This window comes from Girardinichthys multiradiatus, chromosome 14, assembly GCF_021462225.1.
Source record: "Girardinichthys multiradiatus isolate DD_20200921_A chromosome 14, DD_fGirMul_XY1, whole genome shotgun sequence".
Lineage (NCBI taxonomy): Eukaryota > Metazoa > Chordata > Actinopteri > Cyprinodontiformes > Goodeidae > Girardinichthys > Girardinichthys multiradiatus.
Window position 1 is genome coordinate 25311338 of NC_061807.1, and position 27688 is coordinate 25339025.

The window sequence follows — 27688 nt, forward strand, 5'->3', positions numbered from 1 at the left end:
CTGCCTCACCTTTTATTTCTGTATTTTGATGAGTGGAAGCAGATTCACAGAGGACAAAGAGGACCTCCTGTAGCCCAGAGTTAGCAAGATAGTCCAAGCATTTTTGTTAAAAGGAATGTAAATGGGGTTAAAATCTACTTCAACACATATAACAAATAAATCTAAATATAAAAATATAAAATTAGAGTAAAAAAACCTTTGAAACTATCTTTGGTGTGTTCAGTTCATTTTCTTGTATTGTGCTAAAATCAACATAAAGTTGAATTCAGATGTTAGCTTGTTTCTATATTGAAAGTAAAGTTTTAATGAATAGCTTTGCAGCTGGAAAATATGTGAAGCATAATAGAAATGGCCTTAAACACACACACATACATATATACACTGCTCAAAAAAATAAAGGGAACACTCAAATAACACATCCTAGATCTGAATGAATGAAATATTCTCATTGAATACTTTGTTCTGTACAAAGTTGAATGTGCTGACAATAAAATCACACAAAACTCATCAATGGAAATCAAATTTATTGACCAATGGAGGCCTGGATTTGGAGTCACACATAAAATTAAAGTGGAAAAACACACTACAGGCTGATCCAACTTTGATGTAATGACCTTAAAACAAGTCAAAATGAGGCTCAGTATTGTGTGTGGTCTCCACCTGCCTGTATGACCTCCCTACAACACCTGGACATGCTCCTGATGAGACAGCGGATGGTCTCCTGAGGGATCTCCTCCCAGACCTGGACTAAAGCATCCGCCAACTCCTGGACAGTCTGTGGTGCAACGTGACATTGATGGATGGAGTGAGACATGATGTCCCAGATGTGCTCAGGTCTGGGGAACGGGCGGGCCAGTCCATAGCTTCAATGTCTTCATCTTGCAGGAACTGCTGACACACTCCAGCCACATGAGGTCTAGCATTGTCCTGGATTAGGAGGAACCCAGAGCCAACCGCACCAGCATATGTCTCACAAGGGGTCTGAGGATTTCATCTCGGTACCTAATGACAGTCAGGCTACCTCTGGCGAGCACATGGAGGGCCGTTTGGCCCTCCAAAGAAAAGCCACACCATTACTGACTGACTGAAACCGGTCATGCTGAAGGATGTTGCAGGCAGCAGATCGCTCTCCACTGTGTGTCACGTTTGTCACATGTGCTCAGTGTGAACCTGCTTTCATCTGTGAAAAGCACAGGGCGCCAGTGGCGAATTTGACAATCCTGGTGTTCTCTGGCAAATGCCAAGAGTGCTGCACGTGGACGTCGGCCCCTCATACCATCCTCATGGAGTCGGTTTCTAACCGTTTGTGCAGACTCATGCACATTTGTGGCCTGCTGGAGGTCATTTTGCAGGGCTCTGGCAGTGCTCCTCCTGTTCCTCCTGGTGTACTGGCCTGTCTCCTGGTAGCGCCTCCAGGCTCTGGACACTACGCTGACAGACACAGCAAACCTTCTTGCCACAGCTCGCATTGATGGGCCATCCTGGATGAACTGCACTACCTGAGCCACTTGTGTAGGTTGTAGAGTCCGTCTCATGCTACCACGAGTGTGAAAGCACCACCAACATTCAAAAGTGACCAAAACATCAGCCAGAAAGCATCGGTACTGAGAAGTGGTCTGTGGTCCCCACCTGCAGAACCACTCCTTTATTGAGTGTGTCTTGATAATCGCCAAAGATTTCCCTCTGTTGTCTATTCCATTTGCACAACATCATGTTAAACTGATTGTCAATCAGTGTTGCTTCCTAAGTGGACAGTTTGATTTCACAGAAGTTTGAGTTACTTGGAGATATATTGTGTTCTTTAAAGAAAGATCAATATTTATATATATATAATATATATTTTAAGAGGGTTTCTGTTAAGAGGATATGAGCAGTAAATATCTTACATGCATCACATGACTCTTGTATTGTCTTTACTACGATGCAAGTGTGGTTACTTTTTAGACCTAACAGCTAGCCCAAGAGAAGATCAGACTGGAAGTAGTCACAAAAAAAGGAAAATACACTATGAATTACAAAATATTTTTAATTTTGATTACAAGTGAGAAATTACTTTTTTTTATTATGGAAAATGGTCAAAAATGTGCATTTTTTACTGTATTTGCTTGGTGTTTTCCTCAGGGCTTTGGTAAAAGACTTGTTCCTTAGAGCTGGTTGTTCTAATATGATATAGCGACCAACTCTCAACACCACTCAGAGACCCAACACCACTGTAAGGCCTCACGCTCTGAGACCTTTGCTGGTTAATGCATGGCATTGTTTTTAGTTGAAAAATGCGCAAAGGAAAACATCCTAGTTCTCCTCTGGTTCATGACTCCACATAGAAAAATAAACAAAAAACATTTAAGTACTATTTGGTTTAGCTTGTCTTTAAGGTTAAGGTTAGTTTTTAGGGCATGAGAGTGAAGAATGTGTGCTGGAAAATAATTGAGAGTGGTGGGGCCTTAAAACATTTGAGCCTGAGTTTGATGCTTCCTGATTGTTCACTTCACTAGCTAGCATCTATTATAAGATGATTTCACACAGTCCGTGGAGGGTTGGATAGTATGGCATTTGCCTGTTTAGCTGACTAGCATATTGACAGAAATTTAGAGCTGTCATTAAAAAAATAATCTAGCATATCAGAGAATTTGGCCTCAGTTAGTGAACTAATGACTTAAAAAACAAAGACAGCTAAAAAGTTGAAATAACTATAGAACTAATGATCTTCCTGCTAACTGCACAGAAAATGATGCTAGCATGCTTTGCTTCAGTATGTTAAAATTGTGGTTATTTGATAGAAATGAGAAGAAGAAAAGAAAGTAGTTATGAGTCTATTTAGCCATGTTTTCAGATCTTAGGCCTCCTACATTTTTGCATGTCAATCAAAATCTATTATAATTTAAAATTGTTAAATCAAGAACAAAGAGGCAGACTCTGCTTTCAACACTTAAAAGGTTCTCATTCATTTAAGATGGAGTACACAAAATGGTACTGCAGGAATATGTTTAGCTGTCGATCAGAGTGAAGAAGCAAACAAAAATCTATATCCATTACAATCTTAGAATGGAACATCCAGGCATAAAGATAATCTTGAACATTTCAAGACACTGATCATATGTGCCAGTGTGTGATTACAGGGAGCTCAATTAATGTTGGCCCGTGGGACAGTTCAATCACAGAGACAAACATTCTCCCAACATTGCCTACGTGATCTGCAATCATTGGTCCATCTTAGCTCCACTGATTGGGTTCAACAAGTTTGGAATGGTGAGCCTTAAACATATCTACTCTAAACTTACTGCTTCAATGCTGTAAAATGTTTTGCCCCCTAACAAATGTCTTCTGTTTTAGCTCATTTGTCACACCTACATGTTTCAGATCAATAAACACATTTAATATCAGACAAAGACATCCTGACCATATACAAAATGCATTTTTTAAATTATTATTTCATTTATTAATGGGAAGCAATCCAAACCAACCTGCTCCACTGTAAAACAGTATCTGCCCCCTTCTTAAATTCTGACTTAAATCTGATAAACCACCATTTTTGTTCAGATTGATATCAAATATTACAAAAAGCAACATATAATGACCCGATCCAAAGACATTAAAGAGCAGAGAAGAGGCAAATTTAATATAGTCTATAAACATGAAAAGGCTTATACAGCCATTTCTAGGGTCTCTAAGCTATTATCCACAAATACAGAAAACATGGAACACTGGTGAACCTTCCCATGACTGGCTGCCCTACCAAAGTTACCCCAGGAGCACATTGACGACTCAACTAAGGGGTCCAAAATAACCCAGAACAACATCTAAAGCACTGCATCCTTCACCTGTCTCTGTTAAGGTAAGTGTTATTGATTCAACAATAGGAAACATGGCATCCATGAAAGAGTCCCAAGGTAAACAAAAAAAAAAAAAACACTGTTGATCAAACAGAAGAAAAAGGTCTTACATCTGCAAAGAAACGTGATGATGAAGACTTTTGGTAAAATTTTCCAAAGACTGAGGAGACAAAAGTGTAATTTTTAGAAGGTGTGTTACCTGTTACAGGTTAAAGAATAACATACCAAGGTTTGATGTCAGCATGGTGGTGTCAGTGTAATGCTATGGGGCTGCTTTCCTCTATCAGAACTTGGATGACTTAGAATATTTGATTGGACCATGAATTCAGCTCCTTAAAAGTAAATCCTGAAGGGGAATGTCCAGCATCAGTTTGTGACTTTAAGGTCATGTGTGTTTGGATTACAGGACAAGGATTCAAAGCCCACCAGCAAGACCACCTCTGGCTTCTAGAAAAAAAAAAAAATGAAAGGTTCGGAGAGGTCTAAACAAAAGTCTTTGCTTATTGTAATGCTGTGGTATGACCTTAAACAAGCCATTCATGCTCACATAGAGAAATTGTAGTTTTAATAACTTTTCTTCTGTAATCAATGAAATCATAACTATAAAATTGATTTTTGTATTTAATCCTTTTGTTATCTTTGTCTGATACAAAAATGCACATAATAATTGTATTTTAAAAAGCAAAAAAATTATAAATCTGTAAAGGGGTAAATACTTTTTTTATAGTACTCTTAATCACAGTTGTAGTGTAGAAGAAGCCAAGATATTTTTTGTGAATGGAGTTGCCATTGTTAATTTATTTATATATTTAAATCATAAAATCCTAAACAACCAAAGCAAAGGTTTTATCAGATTTTTACACCTCAAGCAACTCTATATTTCCCTCCCAACGATGCTCTCATATGTATCCCCCATTCTAATACAATGTGAAACATCCTTGTGTTTTTACAGTGAAACAAAAAATAAGTCTTGTGAATCCCACCACACAATTTTTTGCTATCTGGGAATATTACATTAAAGATGCCTCATTTAAAATGGAGCCATTATTGAATGTGGGATTCTTAATGCAAGATCCCCTGAACAGACATATCAGTAGCATCCTACATTTCAAAGTGGCTTTAGGATGGTTTTCTAATAATACGGCTAATGGGATGTGCTTAAGCTGATCAGAATAGGCACAATGCTGCATTGGGAAGATTTACCTCCCCGTGGCGCACTTATACTAAAGAGGCAGGCAAAATGCTTCAATTTTGTTGTGATTAAAACTTAGATTGAACCGTGACAACTATCACAGAAAAGGAGACAAAGCAATCACAATGCTGTAAAATCCCACCTTGCATATCTTTTTTTCTCCTAGACAGCACCTTGATTTAAAAAGCAGAAAAGCAGCTAAAGGTTGTGTTTAATTCTTCTGTGCTGAGCTAATTCCTGATATGAATAAGAACCATTTCCCTGTAATACAACAGCTGAGTCTTTGTTGCCATTGGTAACCTCTTTTAGCACAACCACTTGCAGCCCAATTAAGTGAATGTTAATTCCTAATGCTCATATTTTAAGCCGTGCCTGGTGAAATGTAATTTAGAGCAAGCTGCTTGTGCTCAGTGCAGCCTCCTGCCCTCCCGGCAGAAGAATACAGGCGTTTTTCAGCAAATCAAAATCAATAGCTATCTAAAGGAGGCGAATCTCACGACATTAATCTCCTGGATCCACCGGTGATTCTCACTGTCATTAATCAATGCTTTAAAGCTTGGAAATTTGGCAATTAATCTTTAATTTTCTAATGGAAAACACACACACAATCGGGCAAACAGTGAGAGTGGGTTACGCTGGCTGAGCTTATTCAATATCCGTCTAATGAGGTCTATTATGAGTCAGATCTGGTTCTTTTTGAAGCAGCTGAGTGTGCAGGAAGAGGGCCTGTGAAGTGGAGGGTGTAAGTCGTTATGCTCTGTATTTTGCAAAACACACCATTGTAAAAGGGAAGATGACTTCTATAAGGACTGGTACCAATGGAGATTATCTGTTCCTGCAAAAAAAAAAAAAACAGGTACCCAAGCCTAAAGGCCATCACATGTCGAGAGGCATTTAATGAATTCCAGATGAACTTCAGTGCCGTCTTTTAAGTATTTGTCCCTTTTTATGTGCACGCGTATGTAATTTAATGATGCTTTTGCTTGCTTGAGTCACTGAATAATCTATTGCAGTTCACTCTGCATTTGTACAGGTGTACAGGTCCTTCTAAAAAAATTAGCATATTGTGATAAAGTTCATTATTTTCCATAATGTAATGATGAAAATTTAACATTCATATATTTTAGATTCATTGCACACTAACTGAAATATTTCAGGTCTTTTATTGTCTTAATACGGATGATTTTGGCATACAGCTCATGAAAACCCAAAATTCCTATCTCACAAAATTAGCATATCATTAAAAGGGTCTCTAAACGAGCTATGAACCTAATCATCTGAATCAACGAGTTAACTCTAAACACCTGCAAAAGATTCCTGAGGCCTTTAAAACTCCCAGCCTGGTTCATCACTCAAAACCCCAATCATGGGTAAGACTGCCGACCTGACTGCTGTCCAGAAGGCCACTATTGACACCCTCAAGCAAGAGGGTAAGACACAGAAAGAAATTTCTGAACGAATAGGATGTTCCCAGAGTGCTGTATCAAGGCACCTCAGTGGGAAGTCTGTGGGAAGGAAAAAGTGTGGCAGAAAACGCTGCACAACGAGAAGAGGTGACCGGACCCTGAGGAAGATTGTGGAGAAGGGCCGATTCCAGACCTTGGGGGACCTGCGGAAGCAGTGGACTGAGTCTGGAATAGAAACATCCAGAGCCAACGTGCACAGGCGTGTGCAGGAAATGGGCTACAGGCGCCGCATTCCCCAGACCTGGGCTACAGAGAAGCAGCACTGGACTGTTGCTCAGTGGTCCAAAGTACTTTTTTCGGATGAAAGCAAATTCTGCATGTCATTCGGAAATCAAGGTGCCAGAGTCTGGAGGAAGACTGGGGAGAAGGAAATGCCAAAATGCCAGAAGTCCAGTGTCAAGTACCCACAGTCAGTGATGGTCTGGGGTGCCGTGTCAGCTGCTGGTCTTGGTCCACTGTGTTTTATCAAGGGCAGGGTCAATGCAGCTAGCTATCAGGAGATTTTGGAGCACTTCATGCTTCCATCTGCTGAAAAGCTTTATGGAGATGAAGATTTCATTTTTCAGCATGACCTGGCACCTGCTCACAGTGCCAAAACCACTGGTAAATGGTTTACTGACCATGGTATCACTGTGCTCAATTGGTCTGCCAACTCTCCTGACCTGAACCCCATAGAGAATCTGTGGGATATTGTGAAGAGAACGTTGAGAGACTCAAGACCCAACACTCTGGATGAGCTAAAGGCCGCTATCGAAGCATCCTGGGCCTCCATAAGACCTCAGCAGTGCCACAGGCTGATTGCCTCCATGCCACGCCGCATATAAGCAGTCATTTCTGCAAAAGGATTCCCGACCAAGTATTGAGTGCATAACTGTACATGATTATTTGAAGGTTGACGTTTTTTGTATTAAAAACACTTTTCTTTTATTGGTCGGATGAAATATGCTAATTTTGTGAGATAGGAATTTTGGGTTTTCATGAGCTGTATGCCAAAATCATCCATATTAAGACAATAAAAGACCTGAAATATTTCAGTTAGTGTGCATTGAATCTAAAATATATGAATGTTAAATTTTCATCATTACATTATAGAAAATAATGAACTTTATCACAATATGCTAATTTTTTTAGAAGGACCTGTATCCAGAGTAGCACCTGCTGAGAAAGGGTTTGAACAGAAAAAACAGTACTGGGTGGAGAAATCAGTCAAGCCTGTCACATTGACCTACTTGACAGTGAGAGCTTCGGGAGTCAAAGTCCTTCTCTTCTTGCCTTCCTTTCTACCTTTAATCCATCTTGGCATTGTGCAAATATGATCTGCACTTAGGCAAGAGAAAAAAGGAGTCTGATTAAGAATAATAGCTCTTATTTTGTTTATTAGGAGATCAAATTAGAAACATTAAAGTTTAAAGATTGCAAATTTAAGACAATACCAACCAGGACAAAATAAAATGTATTTCCTACTGTAGGGCACCACTAAAATGTCGCAATACTGAACTTTGTCCAGTTCTCCAACTCCTGCTACTAGGAGAGCACTAAGCAGAGAAGCCATAAAGAGGCACATAGTAACTGTGGAGGAGCTGCAGAGATCCACACCTCAGGTGTGACAAATTATTAGCAGGACATCTACTAAATGGACTGAATTAATACAGCCCTTTCCTAGCCATACAGACCAGTCAATGCACTTCACCCAGATTATTCACCTATCTGCATTAACAAATGCAAACACATTAATACTGATATGAAGATAGGTAGGCAACTTGGGTGCCTTGCCCAGGGGCGCATCAACATGTGGCAGAGTAGAAAGCTGGCATTGAATCTACAACTTTTCAGGTGCCAGATGACTACTCATCCCACTGAGCCACAGTTATGGCAGTTGTAGCTGGCCACAAGTCATGTAGGTAACAACGCAGGCAGAAAGACAGAAAGAAAGAAAGAAAAAAAGAAAGAAAGAAAGAAGCAGCTCTGTATGTGAATTTGCCACACAAAACTTTGAGTAATTTGTTCTTTAGAAATTAAACATATATACCAAATAACAAAGAGAAGACCCCACTTTTACCCACACCCTGTAATGTAGGACACCAATCCTTACATTATTCGCTTAAAACTTTATATTTTACTTCTTTTATTCTCTGTCATGGCAGCTACTGCCAACATGGGGGAACAGTTTAAAATCAAACTGGCAGGAGTCGACAGCTCCGGCGTTTAGGGAGAGGAAGAGAGACAGAAAGAGGGTGAGGGGAGGAGAGTGTGGAGGAAGAAATTTGGTGGCACAACAGGTATTTCTGTCAAACTCCAGGGGTCTACATCGCTGTTCCCTGCCTCTCATTAGAACAAAAGGATGACATACAGACAGTATAGGAAGAAGAAGAAAGATTCTGGGAATGAGGAAGAGGGGGAGAAAAGTTATAAGAGAGGAAGAAGAAGGGCATAGTGAGTTCTTAAAATCCTTTCCTTTGACAGGTTTTGGTGTAGCTCAGATTTCTGGGAATGGGGCTACTAAAACAAAGCTTCAGAGCAGGATTCTAAGATGCTGCGGCATAACGTGCTGCAGGGTAAATTTCCCCTGTCCTGCTGTAGTAACACTACAGCGGGGCTGTTTCTGGAGAGAATATGAAGTGCAGTGCAAGCTTCGGGAAGCATCGACTCCACAATAAAAACAAAAAACAAAACAACATATGCATGAATAAAAGAAGTATTAAGAAATCCATCCGCTTATCTCACAGAATTTTAGCAATGGTGGAAATTTGTAAGTCTCACCTCACAGAACTCAATGGCCTTGTGTCATGATGGGTAAGCTGGAAGAGACAGCAGCCTTTCTGTTACAACTCAAAAAACTCAAGCTAGTAGAAAGCTCTGTGTTCTGACATACCATCTGACAATGGAGGAGAAGGTGCTGGGCTCAAATCCCAGCCGGAGTCTTCCTATATATAATTTGGATGTTCTCCCCATGCATGTGTCGGATTTCTCCAGGTAGTCGGTTGAATTCCCATTTTCCAAAAACCTTCATCTCAGGTTAGTGGGATATTCTAAATTGCCCTTAGGCATGAGGGTTTTTTTTACCACTCGTAGTTATGACAAAGAAACTCTTTATTCACAGTCTGATTACAGCAGCGTGGACATCACGGGAGTAAGTGAATCATGGCTGTGTGTATTTGAACAGCAAGGTGTTTTCACACAGTTTTTTAGCACTATGCACGCTGAAGGTAACATGTGCAGCAGAGATGGATTTTCCCTAATGTTTGCCAGTCAAACCAGACATTCAGAAATGCAACAAATATAAAAGACAAGCGAAAGAAAATAGCTACAATGCTTGCAAAAGTACGTACCCAAACTGTGGTGTGCATTTGTATTCAGCCCCCCTCTGGGTCAATACCTTTTATGTTATACAAAGTTTTATTTTTACTACTAGAGCTGCAAGTCTTTTGTGGTATGTCTTTACCAGCTTTGCACATTTAAAAACTGAAATTTTCACTCATTAATTGCAAAATAGCTTAGTCAGAATAGATGATAGTATTCAATAGCTCCTCAAGGTCATCAGAGAGCCCTCGTCAACTGTCCCTGGTGTAGACTGTTCCTTACTTGAATTATGTTTATAGATACAGAGTTGCAAAATTGTTTTAAAGCTCCAGCCAAAGAGATCACAACTACCCTCATTCCTTTTTACAAATTTAAACATCCCAGAAAGCCTTCAGCTGTCGGTGGCTTTCAATAAAAATGTGTCTGAAAGAAAATGTGCCTTTGCAAAAGTATTCATAGCCCTTTAAATTTTTCCCATTTTATCACATTACATATTCCATTTCATTAGTGTATTGGATTGGATTTTTTATGAGCAGTACATAGTTGTGAAATGGGCAGGCAATGATGCATGGTTTCAAAGATTTTTTAACAAAGAAATAATGTGAAAAAGTGCTACTTACCTGCTGGTTTTCAAGTCAGAAGTTCTTAATTGGATTTCGGTTTGGACTTTGACTTGTAGGGCATGAATTTGCCTTGATCTAAACTATTCCATTGTTTACTGGATGTTTACTGCCACCATAATTTTTCACAATGGTGAAAACAAGCTGGACTGGTCGGCCAATGTGGATGAAGGGACAGTGTCAATTATTCTTCCTAAGCAATCCAAGGTGGTTTGAGGTCTTTGGGGAGATGCTACAACTATCTTATCAGTCGGTGGTAGCAAGCATCCTCACGTATGCTGCTGTCTGTTGGAGAGGCAGCATGACAGACAGAGATGCCAAGCGGCTGGATAAGCTGGTTAGGAAGGCAATGGAGGGAGTCACTGATTGGAGGTAGCCGAGCGCTACTGGGGACCATGGTGGAGCGGTGCATGATGACTAAGCTGCTGGTCATCAGGGACAATGCCAGCCACCCGCTCTACCACATTCTGGCAGAGCAGAGCAGCAGTCGCAGTGGGCGGCTCATCTCCTTGCGTTCATGGACCGAGCGGCACAAGAGGTCCTTACTCACCACAGCCATAAGACTGTATGAAAACTCAGTTGATCACAGAGGCTCCTGAGATGCCTTTTGTTGTTGCCCCCTGACACCCCGCAAGGGCACCATGCAGTAGACTGCTGTCCCTTTATTATTACTATTAGTACAATCGCAATATGTTTTTAGTTATTAATTAGCCAAATTATTTATTGATCACAGTTTTACCTTTTATCATATTTTAATATGTGCATCATTATCTCCAGTATTCACTCACTTCTTTAAACTTTTAATGCTTAGCTGTTGTTGTCATCGTTGATGTCATTCCTGTTGTTTTTTTGTATTTTTTAAATGTCATGGTATTTGTTTTTTATACCAGTGAGCTTACCTGAATTGCCCCTATAAAGTATCTATCTATCTATCTATCTATCTATCTATCTATCTATCTATCTATCTATCTATCTATCTATCTATCTATCTATCTATCTATCTATCTATCTATCTATCTATCTATCTATCTATCTATCTATCTATCTATCTATCTATCTATCTATCTATCTATCTATCTATCTATCTATCTATCTATCTATCTATCTATCTATCTATCTATCTATCTATCTATCTATCTATCTATCTATCTATCTATCTATCTATCTATCTATCTATCTATCTATCTATCTATCTATCTATCTATCTATCTATCTATCTATCTATCTATCTATCTATCTATCTGTCTAATGGGGACAGTATTTTTAATGTGATGTTTAGTGATATTTTTCTGTCACATGTTTTGGTCACGCCTGATAAGAGCACTTTCTTCTTCTATATTTTTGCTCTGTACCCTACATGACTTGTGGCAAAAGGTAAACGGGACTTTTTGTGATTCTTCTCCCTTTCCCATAAAGAATAGATATGTGATTGCACGATTAACAGTTGTCCCTCCAACAGATTTTTCCCCTTAAGCTGTGGATTTTGGCTGCTCCTCCAAAGTTACAATGGGCCTCTGGGCTGCATCGATCTTACTGATTATCCTATCTATGTGAAAGTTGGTTGATTTGATATTTTTTCTACATTGGAACAAACTGTTTAATATGTTTTCATGACTCTGATGAAGGCCACCAGGTGGAACGTGTTTGTCTTTTAGTTTATCAATAAGTGTTTCTGGAGTCCTCACATTGCCAGGTTGGTGGCATACTCTCCATACTCTTCCCAGTTTCAGATGATAGCTTGAACAGAGCTCTGTGAGACGTTTAAAGCTTGGAAATACTGTTATTTTAACCTAGCTCTTCTCTAAACATCTCTACAACATAATTCTTGACCTGCTCAGTGTGTTCCTTGTTCTTCATGATACTGTTTGATACTAATGTTCTTTGAGGCCTTCCCAGGACATCTGTAGTTGTTCTCAGATTACACACAGCTGCAGGCCAACTGACAGCTTTGCCAGGGCCTGGGACAGCACAGTCTCAAAGCTGGACTTAATTTAATAATTAATTAAATGTTGAAAGCTATCCATTTGGCTGCCCTGGTCTTTATTTAGGGGTATTCGAGTAAAGGGGGCTTAATTCAAACGCCCCCTTGCATTTAAGATTTTTGTTATTTGCGAATAATTTTCTAAACTATTTATCCATTTCTATCCACCTCACAATTATGCATAACTTTGTGTTGGTCTGCCACTTGATATTCTAATAAAGTACACTAAAGCTTGTTGTTGTACTATGAGAAAACATTCAGAAGGTTTCAATGCTTTTGGAAGCCACTGTAATGGACATTTAGTGCATTGCACATAATTAAACATCCAGGCATAGTCATATTAAAATAAATAATAAGAAAAGAAGAATCTTGTTTGATTAGACTCACATCTGTCATGTTGGGGAGCACCTCTGTATCACGATCCCACCTTTGTCTGTATGGTACCAGTGCTCCTACAATGACATCACTTAATCTAACGTTACTCAGCATTAACAGTCACAGCAGGAGCACCGACTTCCCGGCAGGTCTACAATCAATGACATCAGCACCAGTATTAACCTCTGCTATTGACCGGAAAATATAGAACAAGTGGACATGATCTCAGACCTCGTGAGCCATTTCTTTCTTTCACTTTGTGTGTGTATGTGTGTGTTTTAGAGCAGGTTACATGACAGGATCATGTTCTTTGGTGGGAGATGCTGGACATTTTCTCTGTTTCTACACGCCAAACATTCAGTGTCAAAACAGTGCAGTACTTTTAACACCTATCTATGACAAACATTGTACAATAAGAGCATATAACGTATTCAAACCAGCCACATTTCAAAAATATTTTGTTATACAAGGAGACTGCTTCTATTAGAAAGATAGAAACATTTCCTATTTTGACTCAAACATTTTAATAGAACTGAATTATTAAAAAAGCCCTGTGACAGACTGGCCATTTGTCCAGGGTGTACCCCACCTCTCACTCAATGACTGTTGGAGATTGCAGGGGGCACAAGCCCATCTGTAACCCTGAGGGAAATAGTGGTGCTTTAATACATCTCTTCTCAAAAATCCTGACTCTGATACCTTCACCTAAAAAGAGTGGGCATTCTTTCTGGAGATGAACAATTCTCCAAACATTCACCTTCTTTATAACTGTATACAGGAAAAGTATTATCAAGCGGTAAGATAATAGCAAACAAAATATAATTTAGAAAAGAAAATCAGTCATTAACTATTTCTTACGATGCAAATCTAGATGAAACTTAATGATTTAAAACATCAACTGGAAAAGATTATCCACAAAAAGCACACTTTATCATTCAACAACTTAAATACAATAACTTCCATTACAGTGATAAAGAGGTCAATACCTGATAAATCAGCTCAAAAGTAAAAAAGAAAATGGAGTGGCGCTGCTGGCGTATCGGGTTAATTGTGCCACCCATGTATGGACGCAGGCTGTCGTGGGTTTGAGTCCTGGCCCATCAACAGTTGTGGCATGCCATTCCTCCTCTCTTTAAACACTATTTCATGTCTACCTACTTAAAAAAAATAATTATTATTATTTAAATGCTTCTAGTGCTTAAAATCAAACATTCAAAAAAAGTAAAAAAGAAAACTCCACCATTCCAGCTATTCTAAATTCAACAGGGGATTTCCTTTGGAGTTATTATATAAGCAGTTCTGGTCTATTTTATCACCACTAATGAAACAAATGAAATGAAATCTAATTCTACAATACGACCACAGCTGGCATAACAGTACTTCTAAAACTAAATAAAGACCTGATGTACCCTTCAAGCTACCGTCCACTTTCCGTAATAAATACAGATCTGAAGATCATTACCAAAGCACTCACAGCACAAATAGGAAAAAATCATTCCTACACTAATTCGCCCAGGCCAAACTGGCATCATTTGAACCAAAAACCTAACTGATGCCACCCTAAATTATTTAACTTAATTAAAAATGTTCAACAGTAATAGTTTCACTGGATGCAGAAAAGGCATTTGACAAAGTGAACTGGACATTTTTATTTAAGGTATTACAAAAAATTTGGATTTGGAGAGTCATACATTGGACAGATAAAAACACTTTATTCCTTACAGAGGGCCACAATAAGTACTAACGGTAGCACATCATCCAGTTTCATACTACACAGAGGAACCAGACAAGGGTGCCCACTCTACCTTTCTCTATTTGTTGTTTTCATTGAACCAATTAGTGTAGCAATAGGAAAAAACAATAAAATCAAAGGAATCCGTGATGAGGACATTGAACATCAGATCAGTTTGTATGCAGATGATATTTTCTCACTCTTACAAGATTTATACAATTCCCTTCAGGAAGCTTTTATAATTATCAGCAACTTTTCTAAAATTTCAGCCTCTACGATAAACTGAGAAAAATCCATTATCCTTCCACTCACTTACAGGGCATGAGACAAAATACTCCACTACCTTTTACCATTGGGAATATAAAATATTTATAAATGAATCTTTCCCCCTGGCTGTCAGAGTTGTTTATTTCTAACCACACCCACAACTTAAAAAGACTTAAGACTTGGTTTTGATGTTTCCGTGGTGCAGCGACAGAGCGGGCACCCCATACACATAGGCTATTGTCCTTGACACAGCCATCCTGGGATCATTTCCCGACCTTGAGATCTTCGCTGCATGTTTTGTCTGTCTATTTCCTATCGGGTAACTGTCAGTAAAGGCCACTAGCAACAAAACATAAAAGATTAAAGACGACCTTAGGCGCTGGACACGCCTTCCACCTTCACTTATCGTCTGCATGTCAGCTGTTAAAACGTACATACTTCCATAACTTAATAACCTGTTTTCAGTGCTTCCAATTACACCCTCAGACAACTGGTTTAAAGCCATTGACCTGTGTGTTTCTCACTTCTATTTAAAAAGTTAAAAAAACTAAAATATCCTTAACAACCCTGCAGAAAAATATCCTGGTAGGGAAGAGGCACCTAACTTTCACAATACTAACTCGCTAATGAATTACAATATTTGGTCAAATGGATTCAGTTTGACAGTCACAACAACTCATGGTTAATCATAGAGCGAGATTAATGCAAAAACAGCACAATATCAAAGTTCCCTTTTTTACACAATTAACTAAACAAACTAAGTACTTCAAAACAGCTACAATAAATTTAACCCTGACAGCCTGGTGGAAAATTATTAGAATCACTAGAGCATCAGTAAAACTTAGTAAACACACTCCAATCTAGCACAATCATGATTTTCAAGTACTTCATAACCCAATACACTATTCATCATGGGAAGACAAGGGAATCATCTGTCTCTAACAGCTATTATAAATCAATGAGTTTATATCTTTCAGTGCATTGACCCAGAAGTATTGAGCTGGGAGAGAAGAGCTAGTTCACTTTCACCAACTTTAATCCATCCTTAAATCTCAAGCAAACTTAACTTACTGGAACCACCTAAATTATGAGATGAAAAAATAAAAATAACTACTACAAGGAAAAAACTCATATCCAGACTACATAATAGGTATCCCAAAGACAACAACATCAATTCCAGTAGAGCAATTGGAAAAAGATCTGATGTTCTCTCCCAGCTCTGACCTCTGGATTAAAACCTGGAGCAATATATTTTCCTACCAGTTACACAAACCAACAACTTATACACTATAAAGTCATTCACATATCATAATTAACTCAAAGCAAAATGTTTAAAATGGTCTTTGTCAATATAGACACTTGCAAACAATATTTACATGCCACCTGGACCTGCAAACCTGTTTACTTTTGCTGGATATTAGCAATGGAAAAACTCTCTACCATCTTGAGTTGCAAAGTCTATGCTTCACCAACCCTCTGTTTGCTTGGTGGTCATATATAGCATTTAAAGGCACTCTAGTTTATATGTCTAGTTACTTTTTTGGCCCAGTATTTTTTTTTACTGAGTCATTTATTTATTTCTGTATGTACTCTTAATCATGGCAGGTTTGGTCCTCCAATCATTTTATGATTTTATCAAGTTCAGTCTAAAGTCATTAAATGGGTGACTTGAGTATGTGAAGTTGAATCTCAGGACTCTAGTCCACACCTCTGGGATGTGCCATAGACACCTCATTTTGGAGGGTTTTGTGCAGTGTCCCACTGAGAGGACTATATTTATCCCTTTTAGCCAGAGAACATCTTGATGATTCCCAATGAATCCTTGAGGTATTTGCTGTCCCTGTGGAGCGGAATGTGTGAGTGTCTCCACTGGACCTGTTGCCTTCCATGACCAGATCTTGGATTACAACAATAGGTGCAAATGGATGTTCATAAATGGTACAGAAAGTGATAATTTGGTAGTTTGGTTTTGAGAGCATGGTTTTCCAGATGTTTCTGCTCTGGTTCCACAAAATAACATTGGCAGACTTTGATTTTCAGATGTCTCTTATCACACACAATTCTACATCCATATTCCTATGTTCAACTATACAATGTAAAGGTCTTTCCATTGTCAGTGTCAGTGCTTTGACTGTAAACAGGTAGGGGCACAAAAGTTCATTTTGCAAACTCTGAATGAACAATGAAGGGTGACTATCTGTGAGAGCTCAGTCTTTGAAAATTGTCTCTGAGTATTTCATTTTTATCTGTACAGTTTCACACAAGACATTTTTTTGGCCCCTAATGTTACCAAATATGGCTTTTGAAAAGTTGTTTGATATGGTGTTGGCTAAAGGCTCCCCTTTACCACATGGCCTCTCTAAATGTACATCATTTGCTGGTAAAGCTGAAAATAAATTATGCATATTTCCTACAGAAGTGAGTAATCCCATGCAAGTTCTCCATCTAATAATGATTTAACACACCAAAAGACACACTTCTTGTGTTGCATGTAGAGTTAAATGAGCTGCACTAAAGTCAGAAAAGGAAGATCTCACCAACTTCTCACTTATTATCTAAGATTCTCCTTCTATCTCTCTGATTACTGCAATCTTTCGGACTGAAAAAAAATTACTTACTCTGAAATATTTCAGAGCAGTTTTACTTATTATCCTCTTTTGCAGCATCTTCCTAAGCTCATCTCTGGATGCTTTATCCTGCCAACAGCAGGGAGCTTTAATAATCACCTCCATGCCACACTGGGACCATCGTCACACAAAAGGCTTCAGCACGCCGTCCGATAATGTCTCGAAGGAAGTGCTATTGACATCTCACTCCTCTGCGGGCACGGCAGGAACAGAATGCCCATGTGTGATGAAATGCTGGGCCTCTCATCTTCACAGGATGCCACTGAGTTTGCAGAGAGGGAGCAAAGGTCAGGAGAACCTACCTTTGACATTTAGATGCAACACAAAGGACCCAGGACAAGTGCTTTTGATTGTCAATGAGCAGAGAAAAGATAAGAAATGAGGGACTGATCAAGACATTGGAAACCACACATTTATGTACACTAAAAGGCACATAACTTTTTTGTTCTCATTGTCTGACAATAATCAGACTAAACGTTTCCTTTTTCAGGTGATTTAGGATTTTTGTTTTACTTTTTCAAATTCCCTTCTAACTTAATGACTTGGATCAAACATTTTGGGTCTAATTTTAGTGGCTTCTCACAATTACAGATGGATTTTTGGCGTATAACATTTTCCTCAGATACTTTTGTGCCCAAGCTTTAACTACCTGCCTGACATCTTTAAATGTTTCTTCAATATTTTCATATAATGTTCTTTTGTAATGATGCAATCTTTTCTGTGACGGGGACCAGACCTTTTTGCAGCAAAACACCCAAACAGGATACTGCACCTTCTGTACTTTACAGTTGGGGGTTTTTCAATAGTCATTGGGGCTAAACACTTGAATTTTTGTTTCATCAATCCAGAATACATGTCTCCAAAAATGAAGGTATTTTTCCCTGTGTGCATTTACAAACTGTAATCTGGACCAATAGCTTCTTCCTCACTGAGTGGCCTTTTCCACCCATTTCAGTTGAGGAGTCATTTGACGGAGAACAATGACAGGCTCCTACCAGTTTTAGCATTATGTAAACAAGGTCTTTAGCTTTTGCTCAGGGGCTGATTCACACATTTCACACCAAAACATTTTCTTCTCTGGGATGCAGGAACAGTTGCATTTTTATCCAGAGTGCAATGATTACCTCAACAGTGGTTGGTGCAACGACGTGACAGTGATTCAGCAGCACTGTTCTCCAGACCTGGAAGCCTTCATCATAAACTAAGCCTTTCTATTCCCCCCGTGAGTTCGCTTCGTTCATCCTGGTCGGTGTTTACATCCCGCCGCAAGCTAACGTGCAGGTCGCACAGCGCATGCTCGCCGACCAGATACTGAGTGTGGAGCGGACCAACCCGGACTCCTTAGTAATCGTTGTTGGTGACTTTAACAAAGGTAATCTCACCCACGAACTCCCCAAATATAGACAGTTTATTAAATGTCCGACCAGAGAGGACAACATTCTGGATCACTGTTACACCACCATCAGAGACGCTTATCATGCCGTCCCACGTGCTGCACTGAGCCAATCCGACCACATCATGGTCCACCTGATTCCTGCATACAGGCAGAAACTAAAGCTCTGCAAACCTGTTGTGAGGATGACAAGGAAGTGGAGCAGTGAGGCTGTGGAGAATCTCCAGGCGTGTTTAGGCTGTACAGACTGGGATGTGTTCAGGACTTCTACCAACAGTCTGGACGAGTACACAGAGGCTGTGACTTCCTACATCAGCTTCTGTGAGGACAGCTGTGTACCATCATGCACCAGGGTGAGTTACAACAACGACAAACCCTGGTTCACAGCTAAACTCAGAAGGTTAAGACTGGATAAGGAAGAGGCCTTCAGGAGTGGGGACAAAGACATATACAGAGAGGCAAAGTACAAGTTTGGCAAGGCAGTGAAAGAGGCCAAACGACTGTACTCTGAGAAGCTCCAAAACCAGTTCTCAGCCAACGACTCTGCGTCTGTCTGGAAAGGGCTCAAGCAAATCACCAACTACAAGCCGAAAGCCCCCCACTCCATCAACGACCGACGCCTCGCCAACGACCTGAACGAGTTCTACTGCCGCTTTGAAAGACAAAGGGACAGTCCTGCAACCATCCCCCACGACGCCCCCCAACAGCTGCAGCCACAATCCACCACCCCCACCTCCCCAACCTCAAGAGGGGCCTTGGCACCTCCAACCCCCACCCTGAAGTTCCCCCCCACCAGCCCCCTACCCACGCCGAGGACGGTTCTTTCCATCCAGGAGAGGGACGTCAACAAACTCTTCAGGAGACAGAACCCCCGGAAAGCTGCTGGTCCGGATTCTGTCTCACCAGCCAGCCTGAAGCACTGCGCTGATCAGCTGTCTCCAGTCTTCACAGACATTTTTAACACCTCACTGGAGACATGTCATGTGCCAGCCTGCTTCAAGTCCTCCACCATCGTCCCTGTTCCCAAGAAGCCAAGGACCACAGGGCTTAATGACTTCAGACCCGTCGCCCTGACCTCTGTGGTGATGAAGTCCTTTGAGCGCCTTGTGCTCTCACACCTAAAAGACATCACCGACCCCCTCCTGGACCCCCTGCAGTTTGCCTACAGAGCCAACAGGTCTGTAGATGATGCAGTCAACCTAGCCCTTCACTTCATCCTCCGGCACCTGGACTCCACAGGAACCTATGCCAGGATCCTGTTTGTGGATTTCAGCTCTGCCTTCAACACCATCGTCCCAGTTCTGCTACAGGAGAAGCTCTCCCAGCTGAGTGTGCCCGACTCCACCTGCAGGTGGATCACTGACTTCCTGTCTGACAGGAAGCAGCGTGTGAGGCTGGGGAAGCACGTCTCTGACTCCCTGACCATCAGCACCGGTTCCCCCCAAGGCTGTGTTCTCTCTCCTCTGCTCTTCTCCCTGTACACCAACAGCTGCACCTTCAGTCACCAGTCTGTCAAGCTTCTGAAGTTTGCGGACGACACCACCCTGATCGGACTCATCTCTGATGGTGACGAGTCTGCGTACAGATGGGAGGTGGACCATCTGTTGGACTGGTGCAGCCAGAACAACCTTGAGCTCAACGCTCTAAAGACAGTGGAGATGGTTGTGGACTTCAGGCAGAACCCAGCCCCACCTGCCCCCATCACCCTCTGTGACTCCACAATTGACACTGTGGAATCTTTCCGCTTCCTGGGAACCATCATCTCCCAGGATCTCAAGTGGGAGCCAAACATCAGCTCCATCATCAAGAAAGCCCAGCAGAGGATGTTCTTCCTGCGGCAGCTGAAGAAATTCAACCTGCCAAAGACTATGATGGTGCACTTCTACACAGCCATCATTGAGTCCATCCTCACCTCCTCCATCACCATCTGGTACGCCGCTGCTACAGCCAAGGATAAGGGCAGGCTGCAGCGTGTCATTCGGTCTGCTGAGAAGGTGATTGGCTGCAGTCTACTGTTGCTCCAGGAACTGTACACCTCCAGGACCCTGAAGCGGGCAGGGAAGATTCTGGCTGATCCCTCCCACCCTGGTCACAGACTCTTTGAGACTCTCCCCTCTGGCAGGAGGCTGCGGTCCATCCGGACCAAAACCTCACGCCACAAGAACAGTTTTTTCCCATCTGCCACCAGCCTGGTTAACAAAGCCCGGAAACCACCCTGACACTCTCCCTTTCCCCCACACCCCCCCTTTTTTGCTGACAGGACACCTGTAACCTGTAACTCTATGAGTTACATTAACGCTCAGCTTGGACTCCTGCTTTACTTGCACTGCCATACTTGCACAATGATCACCTGCACTGTTGTATTGCTCTTGCATCCTATACTGCTCTATATTTACTCTCACTCACTTAAAACTGTGCACATATATTTATATTATATTGTAGATATGTTTATACTGTTTAATTTGTATTGTATTGCACCGACTACGCCAAAACAAATTCCTTGTATGTCCAAAAACGTACTTGGCAATAAAGCTATTCTGATTCTGATTCTGATTCTGATTCTGATTATCCAACAAACAACTGGAACTGAGTGCAGAAACTTAATGTTACACTATGGACAAGTGTAAACCGTGGTGGGGCAGTATCATGCTATAGATCCGTTTCACTGCCAGTGGTACTGGTGCATCACACAAAGTGTATGGATCAAGTTGGAGTGTTGGTATTTAATTTGCTGCTGGCACAGCTGGACAATCAAATAAGCCTACTTTTCAGAAATACTCTTACAGGAAATGAATGTGTTCTGTTAAAAATAAGATTATTGCTCAAATTAGGGATGCTTAATATGTTTTGGAGACTATTCTTCTGAAACTCTGCAACTTTACTTCAATGTATTAGCTAGATCGTTTATAGCCTGACAAAATCTGGTGTTCCAACAAGATAATGATCTCAAACATGCATCAAAACTAAATGAGGTCTGCCAATTTTCCTTAAATATTTGGGCTGAATTATACTAGATGCTTTTTGATTGCTACAAAAATGGCTGAGGAACATTTATCCAAATAATAGTGAATCAAATATGTTTATGTATATTTTTAATGCAAAAAAATCACAATAGATTCAAACTTTCAAACTTCAGTTTGGACTTTTCAAACACACTGAGATTTTTACAATCATCCCACACAGGTAAAGAATGGTTTAAAATCATCTTTATGCAAATGATGAGAATGAGCAAACTTTTGATCTGCACCGTATCTTAAGGAATAAATATTATATTGTTCCACTTCAAAATGTTCAGCTGCTGGGACAGATTTTAACGTAATAGAAAAATGTAATAAAATTGTCTTGTTTTGCACAGTTTATAGTATAGAATAGATTTGAATTCTAATCTTTCCTTACTACTGTTGAGGTGGAACATTTGTGTTGTAAGTAAATAGTAGTTTAGGAAGTCAGACCAGTCAGCTACGTTGTGAAGGACATAATTTTACCCAAATTGGTAGGTGCTTACTCTGACACAAGCTCTGAGCCTCATATGACAACACATGTAAAATAAGTGTTGTCGCATCAACAAACTATCTCAATAACAGAACAAAACAAACTGGCCAGCTGGGATCAAGATTAAGCAGAGCAGAGATGAAGTAATGTTTCGTCTTTACGAAGGGGGGTCGAAAGTCTGACCCCCCAATTCCACTCCTCCTCTTATATATAACCAATCAGTCTGACCCACGGATTCCGACTCACCTTTCTATAACCAATCATTGTAATTTTGTTTGACATCATCCACTGTATAAAATATGCATGCACTGTATCACAGGTGCTTCATCTTTGGGATATTGTAAGGGCCTTAGTGAGTGTGAGTTGAACATGGAGGGGCTCCTTGTGCAACCAAACTATAACCCTCGATTATTTTTAACTCAACACCAAATCAAGTCTCTGCGTCTTCAAGTGAAGTCATAAATTTTACCGTATAAATTTAAAGAAACAAAGTTACAAGGAAATTGCAAACATTATAGAAAAATCTATTTGTTGTTAGAAAATATTTTCCAATAATCCACCAGATTAGCTGCCAATCCCACAGTGCACATGTCTGGGATGGTGTTGTTTCACCTGTGCAGAAAAGAGCACCCTCTACTGTCAGTAATCACAGCCTAATTGACAAGAGGTCAGCAACCTTTTCATTTCCAAAAGCTGCTTTCATCTTTGTTGCTTCTAAATAGCATTGATTTAGAGCCTACATGACCTTTGAAAAAACAAAGATATCTGAAATTTTTAAAATATGTACAGTATAAAATTCTGTTTTATTGTAAAAGTTAAACAACTCATAATGCATTGTACCTGTAAAGGTAGGGCTGGAGCTGATGGATCAAATGTCAGCTTTCATTGTGCAAACTTGATGTAAACTAACATGTAACAGAAGTTCTATGTGAATATAGCATAAACATCCAGGAAAACTGCCTAAGCTCCCCTTTCCATTTGCTTTTTTAATTAAGAACATAACTTATTTTATGTTTTTATATAACTTATTTCAATATCAGCTTTCTTCAAGGTTATTAAGATCCACCATGGAGGCTAAAAGGCTAAAAACCTGCTAAAGATCTATATGTACTTCTGGAGCCGCAGGTTGTAGTCTCCTGATCTAGGTCCATTTTAGGAATCTACAACTTAAAATAGATGGATCGGGCTACAATACTGACCTGCATTCTCTCCAGAGGGTTCACATATGACATGAATTCCAATATTCTGTGGCCCTTATTTGGAGAAAGCTTTCAGAATCCCATGCATTTTTTTTCCATTATGCCCCTGTGTGAGCTATATGCCTTCAATCAGCTGTATTATCCTTCTATTTAAAAATGTCCTCTTTTTTGCTAGTTTGATAGTCACTGTGTGGAGAGCTTATTGTCCCTTTAAGGCCACGCCCTCTTGGACAGTACATGCAGGCTGCCAGGAAATGGTGATCTTATAAACCAATGTTGCCTTTGTGAGAGCACCTGAGGTTTGTAGGCTGAGTTCATACAAGCAGCAAAACTGGGTATCGAACAGACAAGACAACAGCTGCTGCCTGTGTGAATGTAAAAAAGGAGGTGAACACATGCGTTACATTTGCATGTCTTTCAGCCAAGCACTCCTGGTTGAATACTTGATTCACAGGAGGGGAAGCAGTAGTGTGCTAACCATAATTCAACAGGACTTGGAGGAATACTTCAGGCCTCTTGGAGCCACTGAATCACTTTCATTTGCTTCATGTGAGCCATCTTTGTGTGATGTATTGGGCTTGTTTCCAATAGTATGCGATTTGTCAGCTCTAATTAATCTTTCACCCAGAGGGTGCTCTGCAGCTTGCAGCCTAATATGTCTGGTCTCCTTGGTGGAATGGAGACGGCTGATTTCCTACAGCTCACTGGGTATGGTGTGGTTGGCCAGGAGCGTGCTGCGAGGCCCTGACAGCAAGACAGTGCTGGACCAAAGCTGCAGGAAGCTGGTAAGAGTTGCTAATGATTGTTGCCTTGGCTGCTACGCAGGGAATTCTCCTAAGCAGCATAGCATTTAATACCATTGCTCTAGGAGTATTTGCAGGCTGTTTGTTCAGTCCCAAGCCAGAATGACTGACTCTTACACTGTGATGCTATGCCTGAGTTTTAAATGTAGACTTTAAGAGGTAACTCAGGAATACTTGAAGTGGAGGGGCTTGTTTTAAAAATTAAACAAGGAACAATAAGACACATAGCCAAATAGCTTCTTTACTATTACTTTATTGTATAAACAGAGAGCCAAGTTTCATTATTGGCAACAAGGCAAACAGCAACCCTGAACATTTATACTCTCTTAATTGTTCCCAGAAACAGAGCCTCATCTTCTGCTACAGTTCAAGCTCTTTTAGATGGAAACCATCTGTGAACATCAATCTTCTAGTCTTGCCACAGATTCTCAGTTGGATTTAGGTCTTGGCTTTGATTGAATAAGCTTTGATTTCAACCATTCCCTTGTAGCTCTAGCTGTTTAGGTTTGTTGTCCTACTAGAAGGTGAGTCTCCGATTCAGTCTCAAGCCTTTTCCAGCCTCTAACTCATTTTCTTCCAGTGTTTTCCTGTATTTGGCTCCATCCATCTTCCTATCAACTTTGACCAGCTTCCCTGTCCCTGCTGAAGAAAACCATTCTGACAGCATGATCTGCCACTACCATGTTTTATTGTGGAGGTGGTGTGTTCACGGTGATTTGCAGTGGATGTTTTCCACCAAAGATACGGTTTGCTTGCGGACCAAAATGTTCAGGTTTAATCTCATCTGACCAGAGCACCTTCCACATATTTGCTGTACCCCCTACATGATTTGTAGCAAACTGCCAATAGGACATCTCAGGGCTTTTTTTTCTTGCCTCTCTTCCATAAAAGCCACATTTGTGGAGTGCACAACTCCTAGTTATGCTGTCAACAGATTCTCTGTTGATCTATTTAGCTTCTCTAATTAATGCTGTCCTTGCCTGGCTTATCAATTTAGGTGGACGACCAAAGGTTTGCTGGTGTGCCACGCTCTTTCTGTTTTTCAGGTGGAATCAAATGTTATCTTTAAAATGTTAAAAGCTCAGGATATTGTTGAGTATTGTATAACTTATTCTTACTTTAAACATCTTCACAACTATATCCATGATCTTTGTTAAATGATGTTCTCTAAGTAACCTCTGAGGCCTTCACAGGACAGCTGAGTTTATACTGAGATTAAACTGCACACAGGTGGACTCTCTTTATTAGTATGGTGACTTCGGAAGCTAACTGGTTGCACTGGATTTTGTTTAAGGGTATCAAAGCAAAGGGGACCAAATACAAATGCACTCCACACTTTTTAGATTTTTATTTCGTACACAATTTTCTAAAAACCATGTGTTCCTCCCATTTCACAATTGTACAACACTTTGTGTTGGTCTGTCACATAAAATTCCAATTAAATACTTTAAGATCAGGGTTGCACTGTGCCATTTTCTAAGTGGTCTTAAGCAATAGTGTTTTGGGCTGTCCAGAAGGTCTTTCAAAGTTTTTGTTATGCCTTTTTAAGTTTTTACCCAATCTTTCCTGGCCACTTCCAAGTGTCAGTCATCAATAAACTAGCATATGACCAGTCTTGTTTCTACAAAATGTGTAAAGAAAATATCCAATAAAGGTTTTCAACTGAAAGCATTTTGGGAATCAACTTGTTATTGCCAAAATATTTATTTCTGTCCTTCAAACTGAGATATCTTTGGAGTTTTTCATAGATCAGGTTAAAGAAATTAGCAGGGACAGGCTGAAGTAAGTGCCTAAAGATTCAGATAAGTTACCAAGCTATGTTTGCCAAGCTGTTATGTGTAAACAGATCATAGGTTCATCCTTTGAGTTTTTGAGCCTTTTGATGCTCAAATTATTTATAAGTAAAATTCCAGGTGCTTAGAACCAACAACATCAGCAGCAACAAGTGTAAAAACATTCCTCTACAAATGATCAGATTCTGGAGGGAAAATTTGATTAAAAGCAGCTAAGGTCTAAATAGCAGGACTGATCAGGGACTTTAAAAGATTATGAGAAAATATGGCTCCTTGGAAACATAATGCTGAAAACAGTAAAGACTTGAAGACTGTGGTGTTTTAGTGCAAGCAGCACTATGGTTTATTGTATAATATGTACATGAAATATGTTCTGCAGATTTCCGGACCAGTTTACGGAGGAGCAGCAGAGGGAAGGAGAGGGATCCTGGTAGATGTTCTCCACACAGATGCTAGGAAGCAGATCACTGGAGTCCAGAACTCAGAGAACAAGTCACTAGTCAGAACTTTGAGGAGAAAGGAAAGCAAAGAGATGAGCCTGATTACCCCTAATGTGAGCAAAACAATCTTCCATCTGTTTCAGCTTCTCTTTAAGCTCTTCTTGATGAGCCTTAATGAGCCGAGCTGCGAATCCTGCACCTGTCGGTCGCACCCTGGAATACGAAGGAGGATGTGGAAAAATCACCAAACAACCTGCACACAGCTCTGTGGATGTGATGTGACATTACATTACCATAAAATGAGACAATACAGTTCATATCCTCTTTTATGTTAAGAAGTCTTAACATTAATGATCTAATATTTGTGAGTGACAATTACTTCAATAAGATTTAGAAACTAGACTGCACCTAAACTTTTTTTGATTCATATTGCTTTTGTCTTTTTCTTTTATGTTGAAGGTAGGATAAAATAAATTTTTAAAAGCAGACTTCTGAAAAGGATTTCCAGGTTTTACATCATGATCACATGCTAATACCAACTTCTGCGAGCCAGAAAGCTGGACCTACATCAAACCATGAGAAGTGATGCTCAGACCAACAAAATTACACTCAAACACACTTCTCTACTGGTGCACTATTCATGCAGCCTTGTTTCAAAGAAGCTGAGAAGTTGTATTTGTTTAGTTGTGCCAGGTGGATATGATCTGTGGTATGGATTGAATATTTGTGTTATCTGCTAACATCTGCTTTCAATCTGTGCATTTCTTTTAAATATCTATTTTTCCCCTTTTTTCAGTTCAGACCTGTCGGCAAGGCTGCCAAGACGAGCACAAGCTGTGAGAAGAACTGCAGGCAAATTCTCTTTTCAACACTTTCAGACACTGTATCACAACTTCTTTGCTTTGTTTATGGAAGAGTAGAATTCATACAAACACTTCTGTGGTATCTTGTTAATTCACATAAATTGGTTTGGCATTTGCCTCTTTTGAATGGACTTTAAGTTCAGCGCAGAGAAATAACACATGTAGTATATTGTTGAAGGATTAGATCTTTGTTTTCCAAGAGGGTTAGGGTTTTCTATTTTTTTTTATTACTCGTATACCCAAGTGTACAGTTCTGCAAAACACACTGAATCAGGAGGATGAAATTACTTATTAATGAAAATTGATTCATGG

General features: G+C 40.1%; 1 long non-coding RNA gene across 1 annotated transcript; it reads left to right on the forward strand.

Moving 5' to 3' along the window:
* The first annotated feature begins 23764 nt into the window (after positions 1 to 23764).
* Positions 23765 to 27111, forward strand: LOC124880468. Its single transcript, XR_007041356.1, has 3 exons — positions 23765 to 24026; positions 24106 to 24262; positions 26453 to 27111. It is a non-coding gene; the product is annotated as an uncharacterized LOC124880468 (long non-coding RNA).
* The last annotated feature ends 577 nt before the right edge of the window (positions 27112 to 27688 follow it).